Below are 23,214 nucleotides of genomic sequence, written 5' to 3' on the forward strand. Positions count from 1 at the left end.
CTCTCTCGAAAACAAAAACAAAAACAAAACAAAAAAATTTGCAACCCAAGTTCCAGAATTAATTTCTATAACATTAAAAAAAACCCTTTTACAATAACCAAGCAAAATAACCAACTCTGTACAATTGAACATAAGCTTTGAATAAATTAGACACAAAATAGAACAAAATAATGTGTGGAATCTCAGTGGTATTCATGAAAAAGACTTTATATGAATATTCACAATAATATTTTTTATTTTATCAAAAAATCTTAACTTGTGAAGTGTACAATTTATTCTCATTATACAAGTAAATAACTACCATATGACAGGTACTGGCCAAGGCCCTGGAGATGCAGAACAAAATAAACCCTCTGCAAAATAAATTTTAAAATACAAATAAAAGTACTGCTCTTGGAGTTTCTATTCTAGTGTACATATACAGGAGTGAAAGAAGCAAACAAACACAGCTTAAAGAATAAAAAAAAATACACTGAACACTCATCTACCACTCAAGTTAGGAATTAGAATATTACCAATACAACAGATAGAGCACAGATTGAGCTTTTGTGCTTTCTTTTTTGAGACAGAGTCTCGCTTCGTCACCAGGCTGTAGTGCAGTGGTGCAATCTCGGTTCACTGCAACCTCTACCTCCTGGGTTCAAGCGATTCTCCTGCCTCAGCCTCCCAAGTAGCTGGGACTACAGGTGCGTGCCACCACGCCCAGCTAATGTTTGTATTTTTAGTAGAGATGGGGTTTCACCATGTTGGCCAGAATGGTCTCGGTCTCTTGACCTTGTGATCCACCTGCCTCAACCTCCCAAAGTGCTGGTATCACAGGCGTGTGCCACCACACCCAACCACTTTTGTGCTTTTTAAAAGTGAACAGTAGCCTGACTTTGTAGTAATCACTGTCTTATTTTTCTTTATTCACATAAAAAAAATTTGCCAAGTCTTTTCTATTTGTTAGGCAATGTGTTATGTGCTAGGGATACATCATCAAACAAAACCAGATTAAAATCTATACACTTCTGGAACTTACAATTTAGCAGGGATAGACAGACAATTAAAAATAAAAATAACAAACAAGTGAAAAATACAAGGAAAAGGGAAAAGTAGAGCAGGATAAAGGGACTTCAGGAATATGAAGGTGGTGGCAATAATATGGACTTCATTAGGATGATGCCATTTTGAACATAGACTTCAAGGAGGTGAGGCATTGGTTATAGAGATGTGGTTTGAGGGAACTCCATGCAGAACAGAAGATATAAGAAGCAAGTGAGCATGAGATATAAGAAGAAAGAAGGTGTGTCATGAACAGAGTGAGCAACTAGGTGAATGATAGGAAAGTAGGTTCAAAACAAGAGAAGTGGGAATGGGATGGTACTATGGTTTGAATATGTGTTCTAAAAGTCCATGTGTTGAAATTCAGTTGTGGAAGATGGGGCCTTTAAAAGATGATTGGTCTGTGAGGCTTCTGCCCTATGAATAAATTAATATTATCGTGATGAGAATAGGTTATTTACCCAGGAGTAGGTTTCTGACAAAAAGGATAATCTTGCTGTACTTTCCTCTCTGTCTCATGTGCGTGCTTTCACCTTCTGCCCTTTTGCAAAGGATGATCCTCACCAGATGCAGTGTCAGGCTCTTGAGCGTCCCAACATCCAGAACCATGAGCCTAATAAAAAAAAAATTCCTAAAAAAAATTACCCTGTCTGTGGTATTTTGTTATAGCAAGAGAAAATAGACTAAGACAAGTGGACAGATCACGCAGTACTTTGGTTATTACACTGATTCCCTTGCAGTGTTTTGAATAACATAGACATTGCAATATTTTGAACAGAGCAGTGACATGATTGGATTTCTGTTTTTGAAGAATCTCTCTGGTTGCATTGTAAGTGAGAATGGACTATAGTGGGCAAGAGTAAAAACAATAATGCCAACTAGAGGATTCTTCCAACAATCCAAGTGAGAGATGCTATCACAGTGGTAGCAACAGAGATGGTGAGAATTGATCGGACTCTGAATATATGTTGATTGTAGAGCCAATGGGATTTCCTGGAATTTTGGATGCTGGGCATGAGAAAGGAGTCAAGGATGACTTCAATGTTTAGGACCTGAAATACTAGGAGGGTGGATTTGCCTTCAAGTCATATGATCTTGAAGAAGTCCAGGAAACATCACCCCAAAATATGCTACTTTTCTATCCTGATTACTTCAAACTGAGAGAACGTAGGGAAGAGCAAATGCAAGGAGAGGCCTTTTCTGAGCTTCCCTTATCTGAAAAAAAAATTCATTTATTCCCTTTCTGGAATCTCAACAAACAGGGCAGATTAACTCACTTGAAAAGAGATGCCTGGTTCAGACTTTGCCATAGGCTAGGACTTACTCTTCTCACAGTTCCTCCTTGAGACAACTTTTACTACCTGAGATAAACTTCATTTTCATAACAAGACAACCTTTGCTCACCATACATTTCCTTTCCTCACCCTCCCACAGCTTGTTACCTCCTCTTTCCAGAAGCCCCTAGCCCCTATTCCAATATTATAAGAATTTTAATCATCTGGCCCTTCTTTGTGGGACTTCTGTGCATATTCATGTGATGTATTTAAAATGTTTTTTTTTTCTCTTTTAATCTGCCTACCATCTTTTTTTTTTGGGGGGGGGGACTGTCTCGCTCTGTCCCTCAGGCTGGAGTGCAGTGATGAAATACTGGCTCACTGAAACCTCCACCTCCCGAATAGTTCAAGCTATTCTTCTACCTCAGCCTCCCGTGTAGCTGGGATTACTGGCACCTGCCACCATGCCTGGCTAATGTTTGCATTTTTAGTAGAGATGGGGTTTCACCATATTGGTCAGGCTGGTCTCGAACTCCTGACCTCAAGCGATCTCCCTGCCTCAGCCTCCACAAGTGCTGGGATTACAGGTGTGAGCCGCCGAGCTTGGCTTGCCTACCATCATTTTATTTCATAGACTCAATTATTGAACCTTCAGAGGGTTGAGAGAAGGTTTTCTCTCCCCTAGAGTCTAGTCTCCTATTGCCTCTGTGGCCTTATTTCTTCCTCTACCTTCCTTAGCTATGCTGCTTCACCTTCACTGGCCTCTGCTGACTCTTAAGATCATGAGGCACTCTCTCTGTTAAGACCTTTGCATTAACAATCTTCCCTTTGCCTGGAATGCTTTTCCCACAAATGTCTTTATGGCTAACTCCCTTAACTCCTTCAAGTTTTGCTCAAATGAACCTTCTCAATGCAGCTAATGTTGACCACCTACCACCTTCTCCAGCATGCCCTAATCTTCTTTAACCAACTTCCTATTTTTTTTTCTATAGCACTTATCACCATGGAACACACTATGTATTGACTTATATCTTGTGTGTATCATTTATTTATTTCTGTTTCTTCCTACTAGTAATCTCCACAAGATTGTTACCTTGAATGGTGCCTGGAATGTAGAAAGCATTCAGTAAATGTTTGTTGAATAAATAAATGGATTTAGTTTCTTAATCTTCCCATTTTCTCACCAATATATGATACTGCCCTTATTCAGGGATCATTTGTTTTACTCTCTCTGTAAAATACAACTTCATAATTTTATGGGGTAGGGAAAAATACTTTGGACTCTAACTGCATCTCAAACAACTTTCATCCATTCCTCTTTAGTTTAGCATTTCCTTCAGTCCCAGATCAGCAGTGCCTGGGACTATCAGTTTGGAGCTATTTGGAGAGCCTGTAATGTAAATAGCATTAGTTCTTAGTGTGCCCACTGCTATCTTAGAATTTAGCTTTCTGTGGTTTACTAAATCAGATTAGACTTATCCATCTGCTTTCTAGTGTTAACCCAAAATATCTGAGACAGGCCTCAGTCAATTTAGAGAGATTATTTTGCCAAGGTTAAGAACATGCCTGTGACACAGCCTCAGAAAATCCTGACAACATGTGCCAAAGGTGGCTGGGCATACTGTTTGTTTTTATACATTTTTGGGAGAAATGACACATCAGTCAATATGTGTAAGATGTACATTGGTTTGGTCCAGTAAGGCAAGGCAATTTGAAGTGGAGGTTTCCAGGTTAGAAGCAGATAAGAAAGAAAAGGTGGCATTCTTTTGATTCCTTCATCAGCCTTCTATTGAATACACAATTTAGTCTGGCTCAGTGAATCTGCATTTTTCATAAACAAATAGTGCAGAGGAAGCAATCAGATATGCATTTGTCTCAGGTAAGCCTCAGAGGGATGACTTTGAGTTCTGTCTGTCCTATGTACACAAGGAATTTCCTGTGGGCAAATTGTGAGGGAGTGAGGGAGGTATGTAGCTTCTTTTCTTTGTAGTTATCTTATTTAGGATAAATAAGATATTTATTTATCCTAACTTACTTATATAAGTTATTTAGGCTAACTTATTTAAATAAAATGGGAAGCAGCTTTGCCTGACATAGTTCCCAGCTGACTTCTCTCTTGGCTTAGAGATTTTGGGGTCCCAAGATTTATTTTCCTTTCATACTAGCTTCCAAAATTTTTTGCCATTATCATGTTTTCCCCATTTCTCAGTGTTTTTAAAAATTCTGTTACTATAGCTTCAGTAGGGATTAGATAAGGAGTGAAATTATGAGTGGATTTAATTTTTCATTTTTACTTGTGAGCCTATTGTAGTATTGAATATATACTTATGTCTAGTAATACAGAAATACTTCTATGCAAAAATTGCTAATTGACCAAAGCAAGCAGCAGAACAATATGGGAAGAGTGTGGTACATCACTTATTAACTGAGTAAGCTTTTACAAGTTGCTCAACCTTTCAAACCAACTTCTTCAGTCATGAAATGCTGATTAAAGTAAGACCTTGTTCATAGGTAGTGAGCATTAAGGTGGAAAGAAATTACCATGTAATAGTTGGTTAGCAAGTGCCTGCCATGTAATAAAAGCCCTCTAAATATTGTTAACTATTATTACTATACTATACCTTTTATTGTCCCATTTGTATTTCTTATACCCCTTACGTTTACTTTTATAGGTTATCACTGTTAATTTCAGTCCCCAAATAATTCAGGACTGAATAATTTTCTTTGTTTAATAATTGATATTAGACTGGGCATGGTGGCTCATGCCTGTAATCCCAGAATTTTGAGGGGCTGAGGCAGGCAGATCACCTGAGATCAGGAATTCAAGATCAGCCTGGCCAACATGGCGAAACCCTGTCTCTACTAAAAACACAAAAATTAGCTGAGCCTGTAATCCCAGCTACTTAGGAGGCTGAGGCAGGAAGAATCACTTGAACCCAGGAGACGGAGATTGCAGTGAGCTGAGATCGCAACATTGCACTCCAGCCTTAGTGAAGCAAGACTGTCTCAAATAAATAAATAAATGATATTATTTCAATGGTGTGCCTCCATATCAAGTTGCATAGAGCATCATTGTGATATATGATATCCACCTCACTACACACTTTTCTGTGCTTATTTATATGTTCCAAGCCACTTAGGTCTGTGTATCCTGCCATATGTTTGACTACAACGTCTCTATGCATCTGCTTATTCTCTGTACAATGGCTCTGCCACTTTCATAAACATGGGAAACATTCTGAGAACCAATACCACGTTAGGGTCTGGGACAATTAGCTTCTGTATCAAACTCAGAAACATGCCTATTCCATCATAATGACACCACAAAATGGTGTGGAAGTCCTGTGAAACTGTCTCAAACATAGTGGATAGACACAAAGTGGACACAGCTCTTCTGTTCTAGCTCTCAGCTCTCCGAACCTACAGGACCTTCTATGCACTAGTCTACCTGAGTCAGGAGCTTGATTCAGAGCAGAGGGAGGAGAAGGGGGCTCAGAACTTCTTCTCAGGACCTACCAGCCTGTAAGCTGTCATTACTTTCCCTCTCGATCTGCTCTTCCCTCAGCCTAAAGAGTCTCATCTAGACTTGAATCAAAGATTTTCTCTGAGTTATCATCTTCTCTATTTCATTCTAGAATTAGGCTTCCAAAATTCAAGGACAAAACTGATGCTTTTCTTAAAGAATCTTACCTTTTAGAAGATAATATATCCAGCAGAATCGAAGAAAGGGTGGAACCAACCAGAAATACCAATAGCAAAAAAGACCTACTAATATATCTAGCTATATTTATATTTAAACCTGTTTTAAATGTGTATATTTGTAAAACCTAGAAAAGCCTTATGAAGTATTATCCCAAATCATGTAACTAGGTTACCTCCAGAGAAAAGGCTGTTGCTGAATGAAGGCTTTCATTTTTACTCTCATTCCTCAGAATTCTTTCAATGCTTTAGAACAGTGATTCTCAAACAGTATGACTCAAAATCACTTCAAGATCTTGTTAAAATTCTGACTGCTGGACTCCAACCAGTCATTTGCATTTCTCTCTAATTCTCAGGTGATGCTGACATGCTATATTACTGAAAGTAATACAGATTTGCTCTAAAGCAGTGGCAAATATTAAAATGCAAGTCTATGATTCTTGGAGTTCTCACTGACTCTACACTGAAGAAATCCTCATTCCCTAATGTAACAATTTTGTATATGATACCAAGAGAAAGGTCATGTGCCATGCCTCTGCCCTCTTCCATATCAGCCCATGTATAAGCTAAAATCAACTTACCCCATCAAGGAAGGGCCTTCTTAGAACAGACTAAAATTCACTGTGCTTAAATTATTTCTTTTTCATTATTCTTTGAAATTTTCTTCCTGAAGAATTTTCCTTTTTTCCCCCCAACTTTTATCTTAGCTTTGGGGAGTGTATGTACAGATTTGTTACATGGGTAAATTGTGTGTTGCTGAGGTTTGGTGTATGAATGATTCTGTCACCAAGGTAGTGAGTATAGTACCTGATAGTTTTTCAACTCTTGCCCCCTTCCACCCTCCTCCTAGTATTCCCCAGTGTCTGTTGCTCCCATCTTTATGCCCATGTGTACTCAATGTTTAGCTCCCACTTATAAGGGAGAACATACAGTATTTGTTTTTCCATTCCTGCATTAATTTGCTTAGGATAATGGCCTCCAGCTGCATCCACGCTGCTGCAAAGGGCATAATTTTGTTCTTGTTCATAGCTGGATGGTATTCCATGGTGTATATGTAGCACATTTCCTGTATCCAGTCTACCATTGATGGACACCTCAGTTGATTACATGTCTTTCTAGTTGTGAATCATATCTAAGTATTTTCAAAAGAGAAACAAAAATATGGTGAGGCACCAAGAAAAGATTAAAACTTTAAAAAAAAGCTAAACAGATAGTTTTATTGGATTCCCTAGTCAATTCCATCAGTATGATTCATTTGCTCTGGATATAAAATGATCATTCCCATTTGCTGTAAATATAATAATGATCATTTATCAGTTTCCTTTTATTATCTTTCTGGGGGGAAGGGAGACTTGATTCTCCTCATAGCCAGTATAACTACAGAATGTTTTCTTAGAATTTTTCAGTACCTTTTGCAAGTGGTGTTACTTTGATGCCTCAGAGTCTAGTTTCTTGAATTTGTCCTATAAAGCAATGTGTGTGGTTTCAGTTGTTTTGAAAAGATCTCCTTAGAGACCTGGCCTGGTTTCTACCTTTTACGGCTTTCTCATTTGCCTTTCATATCTCTGTGCAGTGCTGGCTTTGGCTACAACTCTTACACTTCCTGATTTTCCCATACTCTGGCAGATGGAATCTTATTTTTGGGAATTGCTTCTGTGGATTAATACTTTTACTTGATATTATCCCTTGGCTCAGTGAATCTAACCAGAAAACGGACTCTTTTCACATCATTTTATTCGCTTACAAGATCAATTGAGTTTTCCAAATATATGGATTATATTCATACCCAATTTCTTCTTAAATTTTTCTTCTAGCATGACTGGGACTTTCTGTCACAGGTATTTTCTTTCTATATTAGCTTTCATTTCTGTTTTGTCTATTCTACTTTTGGGTATGTTTGCTTCCTAGCTTGTTTTGCAGCAAAAGTAAATAGCAGCACTGAAATGATGTAGTCTTAATGTGAATGTGTTTTAATTAAAACTTCATGTGTAGGCTGATGAGAATGTCTAATTTAGCTTGACTCTAAAAACTCCATTATTTTAATTGTGACCGTAGAGTGGCATGTTGTTTAAAGCTGCTGCAGGTATACACTTTGGAGGCTAATAAAGAACTAGAAGAAATTATTATTTTAAAGTTGGATCTGGCATTAGCATATCTTAGCCCTTTTAAAACTGTTTTTCAAACCCAGCATTTCTACTTGTAGATATAAATTTTTCTCAGTTTATTTGGGCTGCTACAAAAAAAGCACCATAAAATGGGTAGCTTGTAAACAACAACAGAACATTATCTCTCACAGGTCTGAAGGCTGTGAATTTCAGAATCAAAGAGAGCAGATTTGGTGTCTAGTGAGGGCCCATGTTCTGGATCATAGACCAGAACCAGACGGCACCTTCTTCTTTTTGCTGTGACTGCACATGGTAGAAGGGCCAAGTGATCTTTTTAGGCATCTTATGTAATGGAAGTAATCAATTCTGAAATGTCCCACCTCCCAAACCATCACCTTGAGAGTTAGATTGTCAATATAAATTTTAGGGGGATACAGAAATTCGGACCATAGCAATACCCAAGAGAAATGTAAATATATATTCACCAAAATACTTGTATTAGAAACTTTACAGAATCAATATTTGTAGCAATTCAAAGCTAAAACATCCAATTGCCTATCAACAGCAGAATGAGTAACTTGTAATGTTGTCACACAATGGAATATTACACAGCAATTAAAATGAACAATCAAAAAATACATGTGTTAGCATGGATAAATCTCATAAGCAATTTTGAGTAAAAGAAATCGGTCACAAAGAAAATCAGCCACAAAAGTACATATTCCATGGTTTCATTTAAATAAAGTTAAAAAACAGGGAAAACTAATCCATTGTTAGGGGTCACCGTTGCGGGGTGGTTAGTGACTGGAAGAAAGCACAAAGAAGTCTTCTGGGAGCTGTTTGTTACCCTGGAAACTTTACAGGAATGTGCTCAGTTTTATAAGTTGATTGAACTACATAGTTATGATATTTGTACTTTCCTGTGTATATCATACATGAATATAAAGTTAAAATGAAAAAAAAAGAAATCTTGTTCTGCACTATTCTTTAACCTTCTCTTCTTAACCTATTTCCTCCCCAAACCCTGTGTTTCTCTTTTTGGAAAGGTAATTTATGTTTCTCTCACATTTCTGTACATCTTCCAAATGAAACGAAATGCACAATAAAAGGCCTTGACACCTTTTATTCTGCACTCTCATTTCAAAGATGTTTGTACAGCAAGCAGTCTTGGAAAATAGAGATGGTGTCTCCTTCTGGGAAATAAAGAATGTTTATTTGCTATGAAGAGTAATCAAGATAATGTCTCCTTCCAGAACAAAAATTGAGCAGGTTTGCTAGCAATCCTCTTTAAAAGATTGAGACTTGCTAAGCACAAAGTTCTTGGGTTATGACACAGACCCACTGCATGTGTAGTATTCATCTGGATTCAGTACAAACAAGATGCTCACGCTGCATGCCCTGCTGTAAGTAATGAAGTCCTTTGTCTCTGATTCAGGAGTCTCACTTCCTCAAATGTCCACAAAACTGGGGGAAAGTATCTTGGTAACTTGCAAATACAGTACAAGTTCAGCCTATAGCGGTTGACCTTCTTCTTGCCTAGCAACCCTTGTTGGCTTCAGTTGCTATAACTTTCTAGTCTCACTATATTATGTTGGCCTGATTATTATAGTAATTCAATATTTTGTAATAATAACAATACCAGGAAACATAGCAATAGTTAATATTTGTTGAGCACATACTGTGTGTGCGACACCACACTAAAAGATATGCATACATGTACTGTTACTTTTCAAACTTTCAACAATCCACACAATAGGTATTTTTTTCTCCAGTTTACAGATGAGGAAACAGGTTCAGAGGTAAAGTAACTTACCATGTATTACACAGGTAGCAAATGCCTGACCTTGAGATTTACGCCAAGTTGCTCTAACTTCAGAGCACAGACTTTTAAGTCTGTAGTCTCATATCTGAGCCAACTTCATATAACAAGAGGGGCATAAACCACATCTCATTTACCTAGCATGGTAGATCTGGTTAACGTTCAGACAAATTCAAAAGAAACCATTTGCCAAAGTCATTTTGGAAGCATCACAGCTTCACTGTTAAGAAACTACCTCTCATACCAACATGTAGGTGTTTGTTCTTTCACAGAACATTGGTTCTGAAAAATATTGTGATGTGGAAATAGTCATCTCTAATAGCTTCTTCTCATTATACCCTGGAGTCTCTTAATCTAAGGGATGGTGTGGTCCACCAGTCCGGCACTTACATTGAAGGTTCTTTCTATTTTAGGGTACACCTGGGAACAGATTAGACTAAATAGACAATAATGTGCAACTAGAGAATCTCCAAGCAGAGCAAGATGTTAATTTTAGCTCTCTTCCTTTTTTGTACTATGATATTTTACTGTCATCAGGATTTAAATAACGTATTTTTCTTTGAAAAGAAAAAAAGTCAAATGTTCTAAGTATAATTATTCTGTGTCTCAGTTTAGTTTCTTTTGAACCAGAAGCCTGCAAAAGAAGAAGGAGGAAATGTGTCTGTTTGATTGGCTGCTATATGTCCACCACTAGTTGATGTTAAATAGATTGCATAATTTTTTACTTGGAAATTATTAAGTTAAATATTTCTCTCTGTGAAAAATAATTAGCCAAAGAAAACAATTAAATAAATTTTCAGTGGCTGGGAAAGGACTTGTGAAAAGGATTACAAACACCTCAGCTGAGAACAGCTAAGACAAAATTTACCACAGGTTTATTTTTGTGTGTGTTAGATATATGTTCTGGTTCTGGTATGTACATGGCCGAATATACTGCAGGTCTCCAAAATCACAGACAAAAACATATATATACTTATTGAAGGTAAGGAACACATGCTGAGGAACAAAAGCTACTTTTCCATATAAAATAGAATGCAAAATAAGGGAGAGCCAGGCGATAGATGAAGCCTCCTCCCCATCTGCTCCCTAGGCCCCACTGCTTGCCACATTCAGTTACTTCAGAGAAGTGGGGCAGTGGAGGTTACCTGGAGAATCATGGAAACATGAAAATTATGAATCAAGATGCAGCCTAGCTTTATGGCAACTGAGGGTGACTGCACAATGAAACCAGCTAAATTAGAATGCTATCTGTTCCCTCCCCACTCACAGGAACCTCTTGTAATTAACCAGCCCGGAAAACTGAACCCATAAAACAATAAAATTACAAAATAGTAAGTACCACATCCATCCAGACAAAGACAATGTAAGGAAAACAAGAAAAGGAGCACTATAATTCATTGAATTCTATTTTAAATATCTTTTGTTATGAAATATAACATACATACTGAAAATGCACAAAACAAATGCACCACTCAATTATTTACCATAAAACAAACACCCACATAATCACTACCTAATCCAGGATATGGAATATTATGGTACCCCAGGAATCACCATTATTTTCTGTCTCTCTGTCTATCCTTCTTCCCCTCAAAGGTAACCATTATCTTAACTTGTATGGTAATTATGCCCTTACATTTCATTATAATATTTTGATCTACTCATGAATTCTTAAACACTGTAGCATAGCTGTGGAGATTTTTCTAATTTTATTTAAGTAGAATCCTATATATATATTCTTTTGTGCTTAACATTTTGCCTGTAAGATTTATCCATGTTGGGTGTGGAGCTTTGGTTTATTTATTTTCAAGGAACTGAATTATTGGGAATGTGCCTCTTCCACTTGACTCGGTAATGTCAAACTGTTTTCCACAGTGCTGGTGCTCAACTAACCCCTAGCAGAATATGAGAATGCCTGTTTCTGCAAACACTCAACTGCACTTGGTATAATTAGTCTTCTTTTAGCCATTCTGGTGCGAGGCTGCTGATATCATATCACATTTCAGTTTTATTCTCCTGATGATTTAGTGAGGCTGAAGGTCTTTCATATATTTATTGCCTATTATATAATCCTATTTTGTGAAATAGTCATTCAATTCTTTTATTTTTCTATTGGGTTTTTACTCTTTTTTCTTAGGAGTTTGTAGTGGTTTTCAAAATATGTCAGGATAAGACCCTTTTTCATTTATATCTATGAGAAATATGCTATTCTACTAGTATATGCTTGCCTTTTCACCCTCTTAATGCTCTGGGGGAAGCTAATCACAGTGAAGAAAGTCTTAGTGTCCTAAGATGTCCATGTCGTTAGGGCATCCAAACTAGCCATATAGAGAGGCTACATGGAGAGATGCTTGCCCAGCCTCAATGTTCCAGCTATCCCAGTGCAGACACCAGACATGTGAATGAAGAAGCCATCTTAGACATTCCAGCTCCAGCAGATGTGATGCGGAAAAGAAAAAGAAACAAAGCCGGCAGCCAGAGCTGAGACCTAACATATAAGACCCCAATTGAGCCATCCCAGGCATCTCTAGCCATTCAAACCACCCAGCTGAGAATCCAGCCATTGTGAAACAAAAACAATATATCCCTGGTGAGGCTTGTCCAAATTCCTAACTCATAAGATATTGAGCATAATAAAAATGTTTGTTGTCTGATGTGACTAAGTTGTGAGTAGATTGTTCTGAAGTGATAGATAACTGGAACGGAGGATTACATGGTAAGTGTGGGAATTTTGAAAAACTGAAGTAAATGCAGGATAAGAGCGGTTCTGGGAGAGAAAAACAAATGAGTCAAGTTGGCGAATGCAGAGTCCGTTTGGAGTCTTTGGGTATCAGTGAAATGACCATATCAACAAGGTGGAAAAACTATTTTAGGATGAATGCAGCAAGATGATTTTCATCCTTTGCTGGTTAGAGAAAATAAAAAGAGACTTTGCATAGTAACAAATTTAAAAGAAGCTGTGATAGTTGCCCATCATGTGGAGAAAAATGATATGACCCATGAATGTTTCAGTCTGAAGAATCTGAAGATACAGTCCCTGGGATTAATCCAGGGCCAGAATATACAGCTCCCGGGATGAAACTATGCCACTTTTAGAAAGAAAAAGAGATAGGAGGAAAAAAAAAAGATGGCCTGGATGTTTATCTGAGCTATGCTTGGTATGTACTAAATGAGTGACTCCAGGGCAAAAGACTTTTGTTTTTTATTTATTATTTATCTCCTAGTAGATCCTGAACTCAGTATGTATTCACTGTCACAGTCGGTAGTGACACTCACGCTCTGGAAATGAACTTTCCCTAAGAGCTATATAACATTTACCAAATGTAGGCATAGAAATATATCAAGTTAGCTAGAAAGAAATATCAAATCATGAAAAACCTTGAAATCATGGAACAGGTGTTTAGAAGTAATTTCAGAAATGGGCTGGGTGCGGTGGCTGACATCTGTAATCTCAACACTTTGGGAGGCTGAGACAGATGGATCACCTGAGGTCAAGAGTTTGAGACCAGCCTGGCCAACATGGTGAAATCCTGTCTCTACTAAAAATACAAAATCTAGGTGGGAGTGGTGGTGGGTGCCTGTAATTCCAGCTACTCAGGAGGCTGAGACAGCAGAATCACTGAAACCTAAAAGGTGGAGGTTGCAGTGAGTGGAGATTGCACCACTGACCTCCAGCTTGGACCATAGAGCAAGAGTGCCTCACAAAAAAAAAAGAAAGAAAGAAGTAATTTTAGTAATTTAAAACTTCTAGTTGTGAATTAGTTAAAGGGGTAATAAATATATATTACAAACATGATTCCTGTAAAACTTTGGGAAGGGAAGGAAGGAGAAAGAGACAGATGAACTTGTTGAATATAGAACTGGGTAGGATAATGCACTGGTGAATCTGGCACAAGAACAAGACTAAGAACTAACATGAAGAGGCAATGACAATGAGACAGAGTTACCATTGCAGTGTCTCATCCCTTTCATCTACCAACCTTGAAAATTGCCTTTGAAGCCATAAATGGAATAAGATGGTTATTTGAAAGAAAGTGTATGATAACTGCATTTCCCCACTATGAATAATAGCACAAAAGCTTGTGGAACAGAAACTGATAAAAATAGGTGCATATTGACTTTTGTTGTCAACATCTTGTATGACAGCTTATCTCATAATGCCAGCATTTTTAGCTATAGTAAATAAAACCTTTCTGAATCAGGAAGAATATAATATATATATTTTTATATATTTTATTTAAAAATATATATTTTATTGGATTTTAGGTTCTGGGGTACATGTAAAGAATATGCAGGATTGTTGCATAGGTACATACATGGCAATGTGGTTTGCTGCCTCCATCCTCATCACCTATATCTGGCATTTCTCCCCATGCTATCCCTTGCCAATTCCTTATACCCCACTGTCCCTCCACTAGTGCCCCCCCACCACAGACTTCAGTGTGTGATGCTCCCCTCCCTGTGTCCATGTGTTCTCATTGTTCAACACCTGCCTATTAGTTAGAATATGTGGTATTCAGTTTTCTGTTCTTGCATCAGTTTGCTGAGAATGATGGTTTCCAGGTTCAGCCATGTCCCTACAAAGGACACGAACTCCGTTTTTTATGGCTGCATAAGATTTCATGGTGTATATGTGCCACATTTTCCCTGTCCAGTCTATCATCGATAGGCATTTGGGTTGGTTCCAAGTCTTTGCTATTGTAAACAGTGCCGCAATGAACATACATGTGCATGTGTCCTTATAGTAGAACGATTTATAGTCCTGTGGGTATACACCCAGTAATGGGATTTCTGGGTCAAATGGAATTTCTATTTCTAAATCCTTGAGGAATCGCCACACTGTCTTCCACAATGGATGAACTAATTTACACTCCCATCAACAGTGTAAAGGTGTTCCTATTTCTCCACATCCTCTCCAGCATCTATTGTCTCCAGATTTTTTAATGATCCCCATTCTAACTGGCGTGGGATGGTATCTCAATGTGGTTTTGATTTGCATTTCTCTAATGACCAGTGATGACGAGCATTTTTTCATATGTTTGTTGGCCTCATATATGTCTTCTTTTGGAAAGTCTCTGTTCATGTCCTTTGCCAACTTTTGAATGGATTTGTTTTTTTCTTGTAAATCTGTTAGTTCTTTGTAGATTTTGGATATAAGTCCTTTGTCAGATGGGTAGATTGCAAAAATTTTTTCCCATTCTGTTGGTTGCTGGTTCACTCTGATGATTGTTTCTTTTGCTGTACAGAAGTTCTGGAGTTTAATTAGATCCCATTTGTCTATTTTGGCTTTTGTTGCCAATGCCTTTGGTGTTTTAATCATGAAGTCCTTGCCTATGCCTATATCCTGAATGGTTTTGCCTAGGTTTTGGCTGTGGGTTTGTCGTAAATAGCTTTTATTATTTTGAGATATGTTCCGTCATTACCTAGTTTATTGAGAGTTTTTAGCATAAAGGGCTGTTGAATTTTGTCAAACGCTTTCTCTGCATCTATTGAGATAATCATGTGGTTTTTGTCTTTGGTTCTGTTTATGTGGTGGATTACATTTATAGACTTGCATATGTTGAACCAGCCTTGCATCCCCGGGATGAAGCCTACTTGATCATGGTGAATAAGCTTTTTGATGTGCTATTACAATCGGTTTGCCAGTATTTTATTGAAGATTTTTGCATCTATGTTCATCATGGATATTGGCCTGAAGTTTTCTTTTCTTGTTGAGTCTCTGCCAGGTTTTGGTATCAGGATGATGTTGGTCTCATAAAATGATTTGGGAAGGATTCCCTCTTTTTGGATTGTTTGGAATCGTTTCAGAAGGAATGGTACCAGCTCCTCTTTGTATGCTGGTAGAATTGGACTGTGAACTCATCTGTACCCAGGCTTTTTTTGGTTGGCAGGCTATTAATTGTTGCCTCAACTTCAGCCCTTCTTATTGGCCTATTAAGGGTATCAATTTCTTCCTGGTTTAGGATTGGGAGGGTGCAAGTGTTCAGGAATTTATCGATTTCTTCCAGGTTTACTGGTTTATGTGCATAGAGTTCTTCGTAGTAATCTCTGATGATGGTTTGTATTTCTATAAATCTGTGGTGATATCCCCTTTATTGACTTTTATTGCATCTATTTGATTATTCTCTCTTTTCTTTTTTATTAATCTGGGTAGTGGTCTATTTTGTTGATCTTCTGAAAAAAAAAAACAGCTCCTGGATTTATTGATTTTAAAGGGTTTTTTTGTGTTTCTATCTCTTTCAGTTCTGCTCTGATCTTAGTTATTTCTTGTCTTCTGCTAGCTTTTGAGTGTTTTTAATCTTGCTCCACTAGTTCTTTCAATTTTGATGATAGGGTGTCAATTTTAGATCTTTTTTGCTTCTCATGTGGGCATTTATTGCAATAAATTTTCCTCTAGACACTGCTTTAAAAGTGTCCCAGAGGTTCTGGTATGTTGTGTCTTTGTTCTCATTGGTTCCAAAGAACATCTTTATTTCTGCCTTCATTACATTGTTTATCCAGTCAACATTCGAGAGCCAGTTGTGCAGTTTCCATGAAGTAGTGAGGTTCTGAGTTAGTTTCTTAATCCTGAGTTCCACACCTGTAATCCCAACACTTTGGGAGGCCGAGGCGGGTGGATCACAAGGTCAAGAGATCGAGACTATCCTGGTCAACATGGTGAAACCCCATCTCTACTAAATATACAAAAAATTAGCTGGGCATGGTAGCGTTTGCCTGTAATCCCAGCTACTCAGGAGGCTGAGGAAGGAGAATTGCCTGAACCCAGGAGGCGGAGGATGCAGTGAGCCGAGATCGCACCATTGCACTCCAGCCTGGATAACAAGAGCAAAACTCCGTCTCAAAAAAAAAAAAAAAAATCCTGAGTTCTAATTTGATTGCACTATGGTCTGAGAGACTGTTTGCTATGATTTCCATTCTTTTGCATTTGCTGAGGAGTGCTTTACTCCCAATTATGTGGTCAATATTAGAGTAGGTGTGATGTGCCGAGAAGAATGTATATTCTGTGGATTTGGGGTGGAGAGTTCTGTAAATGTCTATTAGGTTTGCTTGGTCCAGGTCTAAGTTCAAGTCCTGGATATCCTTGTTCATTTTCTGTCTCCTTGATCTGTGTAATATTGACAGTGGAGTGTTAAAGTCTCCCACTATTATTGTGTGGGAGTCTAAGTCTCTTTGTAGGTCACTAAGATCTTACTTAATGTATCTGGGTGCTCCTGTATTGGGTGCGTATATATTTAGGATCGTTAGCTCTTCTTGATGCATTGATCCTTTTACCATTATGTAATGCCCTTCTTTGTCTCTTTTGATCTTTGTTGTTTTAAAGTCTATTTTATCAGAGACTAGGACTGGAACTCCTGCTTTTTATTAAATATCCATTTGCTTGGTAAATCTTCCTTCATCCCTTTATTTTGAGCCTATGTGCATCCCCGCATGTGAGATGGGTGTCCTGAACACAGCACACTGAGGGATTTTGATGTTTTATCCAATTTGCCAGTCTGTGTCTTTTGATTGGGGCCTTTAGCCCATTTACATTTAAGGTTAATATTGTTATGTGGAATTTGATCCTACCATTTTGATGCTAGCTGGTTGTTTTACCCATTAGTTGATGCAGTTTCTTTATTGTGTCAATGCTCTTTACAGTTTGATACATTTTTGGAGTGGCTGGTACTGCTTGTTCCTTTCTGTGTTTAGTACTTCTTTAGGAACTCTTGTAAGGCAGGCCTGGTGGTGATTAAATCTGTTGGCAATTGCTTGTTCATAAAGGATTTTATTTCTCCTTCGCTTATAAAGCGTAGTTTGACTGCATATGGAATTCTAGGTTGAAAGTTCTTTTCCTTAAGGATGTTGAATATTGGCCCCCACTCTTTTCTGGCTTGTAGGGTTCTGCTGAGAGATCCACTTTGAGTCTGATGGGCTTCCCTTTGTGGGTAACCTGACATTTCTCTCTATCTGCCCTTAGCATTTTTTTCCTTCATTTCAACCCTGATGAATCTGATGATTACATGTCTTGGGGTTGCTCTTCTTGAAGAATATCTTTGTGGTGCTCTTCGTATTTCCTGGACTTGAATATTAGCCTGCATTGCTAGGTTGGGGAAGTTCCCCTGGATAATATCCTGAAGAGTGTTTTCCAGCTTGTATTCATTCTCTCCGTCACATTAAGGTACACCTCTCAAATGTACATTATGTCTTTTCACATAATCCCATATTTCTTGGAGGTTTTGTTCATTTCTTTTCACTCTTTTTTCTCTAATCTTGCCTTCTTGTTTTATTTCATTGAGTTGATCTTCAATCTCTGATATCCTTTCTTCTGCTTGGTTGATTCAGCTATTGAAACTTGTGTATGCTTTGCAAAGTTCTCATGTCATGCTTTTCAGCTCCATCAATTCACTTATATTCCTCTCTAAGCTGTTTATTCTCATTAGCGTTTAATCAAACCTTTTATCAAGGTTCTTAGTTTCTTTGCATTGTGTTAGAACATGTTCTTTTAGCTCAGATAAGTTTGTTATTACTCACTTCTGAAGCCTGTTTCTGCCAATTCATCAGACTCATTCTCCATCCAGCCTTGTTCCCTTGCTGGTGAGGAGTTGTGATCCATAGGAGGAGGAAAAGCATTCTAGTTTGGGGTATTTTCATCCTTTTTGTGCTGGTTTCTTCCCATCTTTGTGGATTTATCTACCTGTGGTCTTTGTAGTTGGTCACTTTCAGATGGGGTCTCTGAGTAGACCTCCTTTTTGTTGATGTTGAAGTTATTTTCTTTCTGTTTTTTGTTTTCCTTCTAACACTGAGGCCCCTCTGCTGTAAGACTGCTGGAGGTACACTCCAGACCCTGCTTGCCTGGGAATCACCTGCAGCAGCTGCAGAACGGTAAGAGTTGCTGCCAATTTATTCTTCTGTTATCTTTGTCCCACCAGGATATTCGCCAGATGTCAGCCTGAGCTCTCCTTTATGAGGTGTCTCTTTGGATATATGGGGGTTGGGGAGCTGCTTGAGGAGACAGTCTGTCTCTTATAGGAGCTCAAGTGCTGAGCTGTGAGCTCCATTGTTCTGTTCAGAGCTGCTGGGCAGGTACGTTTAAGTCTGCTGCAGCAGAACTCAGAACCGCCTTTTTTTCCCAGGTGCTCTGTCCCAGGAATGTGGGGCTTAATTTATAAGTTTCTGTAATTCTGCTGCCTTTTTTCAGAGATGCCCTGCCCAGCGAGGAGGTAGCCTAGTCACAGTCTGCCAGCAGAGGCATTGCTGAGCTGCTGTGGGCTCTGTCCAGCTGCCGTATGAACTTCCTTTCAGTATTGTTTATAGGGGCATAGTTAGAACTGCCTCAGTAATGGCGGTCTGCCTCAGTAATGGCCAGGAAGAATATATATTTATCCTTAGTGATACATAACTTTAGGTATCTTTAGAGGAAAGGAGAACATCCTGGAGTTCAATAATAAAATGTTTATTATAGTACTGAAAGTGAAAATGCCTCAGCCGTAGTTTTAAAAAATGTATGATGAGAATACATGGCCCTTCAATGCAGTGATGATAAATAAATAAATAAAACCTAGAGGCAGAAAAGCCCAACCAGATTTTGCAGTTAAGATATGACCAAAAAATTTCATAAAATAGAAGGCTAACAGTGAGACTCCTATTCCCATATACATTTCCTCCTCTGAAATCTTCAGTCCATTTCTAAAGCCAAATTAGAGTATTAGAGACACTTTAATACAGAAAAAATAAATATATATTTTATTTTCTTATTTTGTTAATTCTCTATTAGGGTCAATAACAGATTTTGTTTGTGCTAGATTTTGAGCTCTTACTCTAGCTCATTGGGGACATCAGGAAATCTGGAGTTTCTAAAATCTGTTTACGGTTTTTCTTTTAATGTGAAAAGATTGTCATCTGTGGAAATGCACAGTATTACTGATGCCAATACTAATTTGAGATAACATATAGTAATTTTTTTGAAAACACTAATTTATAATGTAATACATTAAAGTAATATCATTGTTGATTATGATAATAGCATTGCTAGTTACACATCAACTTGCTTGCATTTTAAACATCACATATTGCTAGATTTAAAGTAGAAAAAATTGTCTCTTTTTTTTCTATTGGAAAAAGGAAGACTGAGATTTTCCCTGGCCATGGTCTTTTAACATAGACTATTTTCTTTATGATAGTCTGTCAGCCCGTATTTATTAGATCCACTGTGTAGAATTCATTTCTTGCTGTTTTGAAGAATTGTAAAAACTCGAAGGGAAGTCTCTGCACAGGAGGAATTTATTTTCCAATGGGAAAGACAGAACAATTTCATGTGTCCAATATGTGCATGAAAGCATATGTGTGTGCCAAATTATAAACATAACTCTATGTATGTTTTTCACCCACACATCCATTTTTAAATGATTTAGTAAGGGAGGTAGTAAACTATGGCTTGAGGGTCAAACCCAGTCAGTGGCTAAGCCCTTAAGCTAAGAATGTCTTTTACATTTTTAAAGAGGTGTGAAAAAAATAAATAAAAACCAACAAGAATATACATCAGAGAGAGAATGCAGCCCACAAATCCTAAAATATTTACTCTCTGGCCCTTGATTTAGAGTAATCCATAAAACTATAGAGTTTTACTAAATGAAAGAGATGATAACTGTCTGAGGTAGTGTGAGATCAAGTACAGGACAATCTCTAACCACACTGAGTGAAGCTTGGGTAACTGACCTTTGTACTGCAGTGGCTTTCAAAGGCCTTCCTGAATAAAAAGCAAAAAGATGTACTGAAGTCATATTTATCACTACAGGGGGTTTCATGTGTTGGATTTCCCATGCAGGTGCATAAACTTCTATCTTCTCTGATAGTACAGGCTATTAAAATTAAATAAGTAAATCTAGGTCTTGTCCTTACCACCAAGCTAGTTTTCAACATTTTAGCATTCTCTTTATAAAATGTGCCCACAAAGACCTTGGGGTGGGGTGCTTGCTCAGAGATGTTTAACCTTCTATAGTCAATTTGGCAGCTAATTGTGGCATTACTGCTGATTGAAGTTGCCATTTGGTGTAGCAGAAAAAAAAGCCTATATTTTCTCGACATTTCTTTGGTTTCTGAACTAGAAACTGTATTTTGATTCAGCACTGCAGCTAGAATTTGCAGTGTGTGTGACTCAGCCATTTGTGGCATGGTCTTTTCAATGAGAGAAAAGACCATGAGGTTCAGAGGTCAGTGAGAGATATAGGGAGGGTTTACAAGCAGAATTTGGAATTCCCATTGTTATATAACTTCTTTCCAACATTTTCCCTTACTTTCCAGCTGCTTACTCCAACTTCCCTTACTCTAACTTCTCCCTCTTATGTTTTCCATCCCAGTTTTAGCCACCTTACATGGGACTGACTGAGCTTGTAATCAGCAAAATACTTTAAAAGGAGAAACCTACCCCATTCCATTTCCTACTTCCAAGTGTAGACTCTCCTTTACTCTGTCTGATTGTAGTTAATCTTGTGACTCCAAGTAGTTTCTTCTATTTTATCTGGCATTTGAAGTTGTTTTCTGTGGAAAAGTTGGTCCCAGAGGAGCTACTCCCCTATCACCAGAATGGGAACCTACCCCCACATTTATTTCTAGGGACAGTGATCCATGATGTGTAGATGTACATTATGATGATAACTTGTACTTCATTAGGCAGAGAGTGGATATAGATTTTCTGCTATGGTAAAGAAATTTGTTGTGAATTAAATTCCTACCATCCCAGAAATAGGAGGTTTGCCTAAATCTCAAACGTGTATGGCAAGAAAAATTGCTGCATTGTTTTAACTCCTTGTATACTCATGTGAAGAATGAAGCCCCCCCACCCAAAAAATAGATTTGTTGAAACCAAAATACTTCTATTAATATTTTGTATGCAATTGTTTTAAATGAAGATCACTTTTGGCAGACCCACTTATTGTCTAGAAAGACAGCCCCACTCAGCAGACAGTGGTTTAGAATGAGGGAGAGAGAGAGACATTGCTAAGGAATGCTCTAAAAAATTCAAAGCTCATTTTCCCATAGGTAGTCCATAAGTGCACCATCAGTCAAGTAAAATTTGCATGAATTTTTCTCCTTTTCTCACCTATAGTTCTGCCTATTGTGACATTATTGCCTGTTTCATGTTTTTTCCTTCAGGCCTATTACAACATTGTAATTGAATGCCTCTATGGAAACATTTTAGAAGAGAGAGAGAGGAAGAGACAGTGAAGCACATCTTATGATTGGCCTGGGTATATGTATGTCTATTTAAAGTTGGGGAAAATATTACAGATCTAGAAAAAATCTTTCTTGGGTGCATCAACAGTGGAGACAGAACATGTGCATGCCTTTCATGTTGTTAATAGTGCCTGAACAATGGGAAGTAACAACAAAGTTCTTCCGTTTGTCTATAAATCACAATTTTAGGTGTACAAGCATGCCTTGTTATGTTGCACTTAAATTTATTATGCATTGCAAATACTACATTTTTTACAAATTGAGGATTTGTGGCAACCCTGAGTCAAGCAAGTCTATCAGCACTATTTTTCCAAAAGCATGTGCTCACTTCCTGTCTCTGTGTCACATTTTGGCAACTCTTGTAATATTTCAAACTTTTCATTATTACTATATGTTAATGGTGGTCTGTGATCAATGCTCTTTTATGTTACTATTGCAATTGTTTTAGGGAACCATGAACTATGCCCACATACGATAAAATAAATGTTGTGTGTTCTGATTCCTTTACCAACTGGTCACTTCCCCATCTCTCTCCCTGTTATTCATTATTATTTAAGACACCAATAATACTAAAATTAAACTAATTAATAAACCTACAATGGCTTCTAAGTGTTCAAGTGAAATGAAGAGTTGCATGTCTTTCACTTTAAATAAAATGCTAGAAATGCTTTAAGCTTAGTGAGGAAGTCATGTCAAAAGCTGAGATGCACCGGAAGCTAGGCCTTTTATTCCAAACAGTTAGCCAGGTTGTGATTGCAAAGGAAACATTTTTGAAGGAAATGTAAGATGTTACTCTAGTGATCACATAAATAATAAGAAAGCAAAATAGTCTTATTGCTGTCATGGAGAAAGTTTGAGTGGTCTGGATAGACAAACCAACCATTCACAACATTCCCTTAAAACAGAGTCTAATCCATAGCTTCAATGGATTTAATTCTATGAAGGTTGAAAGAGGTGATGAAGCTGAAGATGAGTTTGAAGCTAGCACAGGTGGGCTCATGAGGTTTAAGGAAAGAAACCATCTCCATAACAATAGTGCAAGGTGAAATAGCAAGTTCTG

Source organism: Callithrix jacchus, chromosome X, assembly GCF_049354715.1.
Source record: "Callithrix jacchus isolate 240 chromosome X, calJac240_pri, whole genome shotgun sequence".
NCBI classification, from domain to species: Eukaryota; Metazoa; Chordata; class Mammalia; order Primates; family Cebidae; genus Callithrix; species Callithrix jacchus.